This window comes from Quercus robur, chromosome 4, assembly GCF_932294415.1.
Source record: "Quercus robur chromosome 4, dhQueRobu3.1, whole genome shotgun sequence".
In the NCBI taxonomy this organism is placed as follows: domain Eukaryota; kingdom Viridiplantae; phylum Streptophyta; class Magnoliopsida; order Fagales; family Fagaceae; genus Quercus; species Quercus robur.
The window spans coordinates 7,038,916-7,043,983 of record NC_065537.1 but is presented as its reverse complement, the minus strand read 5'-3'; the positions used below and the strand labels follow the sequence as shown (position 1 = coordinate 7,043,983).

Below are 5,068 nucleotides of genomic sequence, written 5' to 3'. Positions count from 1 at the left end.
GTGTGTGTGTGTGGCAACCAGATTAGCACTTAGGAAATCAAATGGTACAAGAGAGCCTAGATCATATTATTTTTAAGACAAAATACTACTTTTGATGTTAAACCATTTACATACAGACCTCCAGTTGAATACTTGTAGTAATATGATTCGGTAGACTGGTTAGTATTGTTGGAAACTCAACAAACTAAACTAGGAAAGTCTGGGTTTAAACCAATGACAGCTGTTGCAGAAACTTCTTGGGAGTGAAAACATATTTTAAGGGTTGGCTTAAAGGATGTGATTGATCAATACATTTTGACCATTTTGTTGGCAGAATTACCAAACTAGAAGTCCCATAGTGTTAGTGTTTAAACTAATTTACTCTAGCTGGCACAATTACCAATCTAAAACCCAAACATTCCAATTTAGTATCTTATTGAATTGGATACCATTCCTATCTAAAGAAAGAGTAAGTGTCATTTGGAATAGCTTATTTTCATTGATTTATTTTGCTAAACTGTAACTAAAAAGAGAGGAAGAAAGGCTAAACCAAACTGACACAAAACTCACTTGAAAAAGCAACCTACTTCATTGCACACTAGCAATTAATTTTTTTTACTAGCATACTCATGCAATTATTCGATAGGTGATTAATATGGAACTGGCTTCAGTCCCTGCTTTTTTTTTTTCCCATGACACACATGCTTTGAAGCACCAAAGCAGCAGCAGCAGCCCATCCACAACTCAGCAAGAAACAGAACCCAAAACTTTATATCAGTAACATTTTATTATAGTATCAAAACTAGGATAAAACCACCAAGGATATCCATCAAACATTAACACAAATGACCAGGATTGTAATAAATGTATTAAACAGAATTAAAAACATAAACTAAAGTCATAATAATGGAATAAATTTCGCACGTTATCAAATTCCCAAAGCAATGGAAGCACCTGATATAGCACATTATTCTTCATGTGACTCTTACCCAGCTGCTCCAATCAGGTAAACATATCTCCTGTATTTTTTTTTTTGGAACAATCTAACATCTAAATGAAATCACTTAATTAAGCTCCTTGGGTGTTTCCTCGATCGCCTGCACTGGTGCAGTCCTTTTTCCCCCATTCCTCTGCACAAGCATTGGGAAACTGTTGATTGGTTCGAATTCAGAATCATCACAAACTTCACCATCATCTTCAGAAGCATCATAAACTTCACCATCATCAGAAAACTCATCAAATGATCTTATATCGAGCTGATAGCAGAGTATTCCCCCAATCCCACCAAAACCTCTGCAGAACTGGGATCCTTCTTGAGATTTGTTGGTGACAAATTCAAGTGTGCAGCCAAACTTCTTGTATTCAGTAGCAAACCACTCCAGCAGAGGCATCTTTTCCTGCACCTCTAACTCAGCAGAGCCAACAGGAGCACAAAAATTACTCTGATCAGCCTCCTGCTCCTCATTCAAGTGCTTTATGATAATCTCACTAGTAGTGCTATTCTTCATCACATACCTATTAATATCTAAATTTTCCCATACAATAAGTATCTTAACAGCACCCATCTCCAAAGCTTTCAGTGTATCATCCACGCCAACAACATATTTCCCAGTGTCCAGGCTAATCTCCTCGAAGTATTTGCCTATCAAGCGCTTCTCCTTAATAAATTTCACATTGGACAGGATTTCCGAGGACAGCTCAATAGCCTGATTGAAACCAATCTCCCCTCCATAAGAGACATCTACCACCTTTAATATTTTGGCTTGAAGACGGGGATCAAACATGGCTGACTGACTGAGCTCAGTTTTTAAGTTAGCTGACCCAGCTAGTATTAATCCTGAAACATTGGGCTGGCTGGTGGAAGCATTGATGAAAAATTGTGTGGCAAGCTCTGCTGTCTTCCTCACAAAGTTATGGCGTTTCTCCGTCCGAAGACGGGCAAACCTTCAGGCTGATTGCCCTCCTCTTCCATGTTTCTTCGGAAGGTCAACACTAAATGTATGAAGAATTTCTCTGGTATTACCACTCAAAGTCCCAATAAGGGTCCCATTACCATCCATGACAATAAAGCCAAACTTGTCATCAGATTCTAAAAGCTCATTCAGCACTTCAGTATGAAACTTGTCGTCACAAAGGTAAAGAGATGCATTGATTGGCCTGAATGGCTCAAAATCGATTGTGACCTTCTTTTCCTTCCCATCCTTAGTTACAATTGTTCCCATGTAGAGCACAAGCCCATTGGGAGGAACTTTTTTGTAAAGTTTAAGTCTTTGCTGCGCAGATTTAATTGCCCCAAGCACAGATTGTTTATTTACCCTACTTTTAATGTTTGATGCAGTACTAAACTCATCCCCCAACATCTTGGTAGCCCGGGATATTTGATCACGTGGAGGCATGATTAGAGAAATCATACTTGTACCATTGCCTCTAGCAGCTTCAAGATCTTTGATCAATTTCTTGAACTTCCAAATCTCAATGTTCTTATCAGCTTCTTGTACATCTGCCATTGTGATATTAGACACAGAAAAAGTAGTTGATTACCTGCACAAAAAAACGAGGATAAAATCATCTCACGTTTCAGAACAAAAAAGAGAAGAGCATATTGGCTAGGATTCCAAACTCGATTATGAATAAGAAAAGTAAAAGATAAATGACAAAATAAAGGTCACATATTCATGGACAGAAGATGCAGTAACTCATGGCAGCAGTGTATTAATTGGTGAATCAAAAAAAGCATCTTCAGAACCAATGATAAGTTATGTCTAGAAACTCCAAAACACTACTTCAACATGAACTAAATATCAACGAGGTGACACTATCCAGAATTCCTATTTCAAGTGAAGCTCAAATCTTCCAACAAGAAGATATCAACATGCACTAAAAGATCCATGTCTATCTTCACTCTTCAGCCATGTTAATGGCCAAAATGAGACAATACCACCCTTTTTTTTTTGGTTGAGAAAAAGTAAGTAGAGACAATACCGCCTAATACATATTATTATGATACACAGGGAGACAACAACACAGCAGTAGCACTCTTATCATGAGACTAATAGAACAGGTATTACTACAACATAGCAGTAGCACTTATCATGAGACTAATAGAACAGGTATTACTAAATACTAAGAGTAATGTATACAGCTTACAAATATACTTTGACACACTTTCAGCAAAAAGTTTTTAATAAAAAGATAGATAACGGACATTGAAACTACTTCAAGCTTCGCAAAAAATTCTAGTGAAATTGGTACCATGTCTAGTATATATGCTTGTACATATAGGCAAATTACCACCACATGAAATTTGAAACAAATCTTGCTAAAACTGCACAGAACGAAAACATTCCTTCAATGCCAAACTAGTATAAAATTAAAACTTATTCGCCAATTATCCTTTCGAAACACTATAGCCAAATTAGGATTAAAATATCATCTCAAAAATTCTTATAACTAGTCAAAATGCTTTAATAAAATAATGTCAAATCAGTTTCTATGTTTTCCTAAATATAATTTAGATATGTTATTGCTCCAATAGTGTATAGATCAATTCAAAATCCACAAAAATATCCAACAATTTTGCAAACCAGAATAATAATAATAGATTAAAATCAGTAAATCACGCAATTCTTACATAATTTATGATCAGAAATATCCAACAAAAAATCATTAGAAATCATGAAAAATCAAAGAGAAAAACACACAATTCTGCAAATACATTACCAAATACTTTAGAGTCAAAGGTATTCAGATTGATTGATGTAGCACAAAACAAAAATACAAAAAGCAAAAACATAATAAAACCCTAAGCAAAGCCTAATATTAATATTATCACCACAGATTGAAAAAAAAAAAAAAAAAAAAAAAAAAAAAAGATTGAACAGACCTGAAGGATGTTTTTCTTCCACGTGTGTTATAGGACTCTGAGGTTGATTTAAAAACCAAAAAGAAAGAGGTTGTGATTATGATCCTCTCTTGTGGTTTGGTATTCTAGGATGAGCAGTAAAATAAATTTTGTTACAAACTGAATTTATAGTACCAACTACTAACCCTACTGCCATGTGCGGCTTTAGTATTCTTGTGTTTCACGTATCTTGTATTCTTGTTTTTCACGTATACGAGATCTCAACCTAGTCTTCCTCTTACGGCCATCGGGCTTTGTGGGTTTTGGTGGGCTCAGACACATTTGCATGGGTAAAAGTAGAGTTGGGCTTTGAGGAAAGAGGGCCTCAGGCCCATTGAACTTTACGTTTATACTTAGACTTTTGTTGGCTGTGACTGACCGACTAGCTAGAGTTGTGAGTTAAACCTATTATATTTGCATTTTTTGCCAAATAGCATAATTTTAGAAATAATTTAGGAAAAAAACACCGGTTCAAAATTATTTAGTTATGTAGCATTTTTTTGGAACTTGAGTTCTAAGTGAAACTCAAGTTATTTAGTTATGTGGCATTTTTTTGGAACTTAAATTTGACAAACTTGAATTTCAAAAAAATACTACATAGCTAAACAAGTTTGATCAGATGCTATTTAACAAATTTTTCCTAAAATTATGCTATTTAGCAAACTTTTCCCACTATATTTCTATAGCCCCTATTCCCGAATATGACATGAAGCCCTAGGGTTTATCTAGCAGAGACACCATTACAGCCATGAAAAATGGGTTTCACTCAACCCAGCTTTTAAAAACAACTCTCTCTCTCTCTCTCTCTCTCTCTCTCTCTCTCTCTCCTGGGTGCTTTTATAATTGGCTTTCTTCTAACGAGCCTTTAGTGTTATAATTTTTTATTCATAACTAAATTTTCTCTAATACCTTTCATATGGTTAATGTAGCACAAAAAATCATGGAGTTATCAATTCACTATATATATATAGTTGATAAAGTACAATATACAATATAATTCAATTGAGAAAGTAGTATATAAATTAATTTTGTTCAAAAGCTTACCAATTTCGAGGAAAATGCTTTACCATTGAGAAGAATTTAGTATATGAAATAGTGAGTGCAGAAGAAAATAGTATCGGTTGGAAATATGATGAAAGAATGAAGAAAAAACTGAAGGAATATTGTGGGCTTGGATGTTTTTGATCT

General features: G+C 34.9%; 1 pseudogene; it reads right to left on the bottom strand.

Annotated features, from left to right (window-relative positions):
* Positions 1 to 818: 818 nt before the first annotated feature.
* LOC126724350 (eukaryotic peptide chain release factor subunit 1-3-like) lies at positions 819 to 2,516 on the bottom strand (annotated as a pseudogene).
* Between the last annotated feature and the right edge of the window lie 2,552 nt (positions 2,517 to 5,068).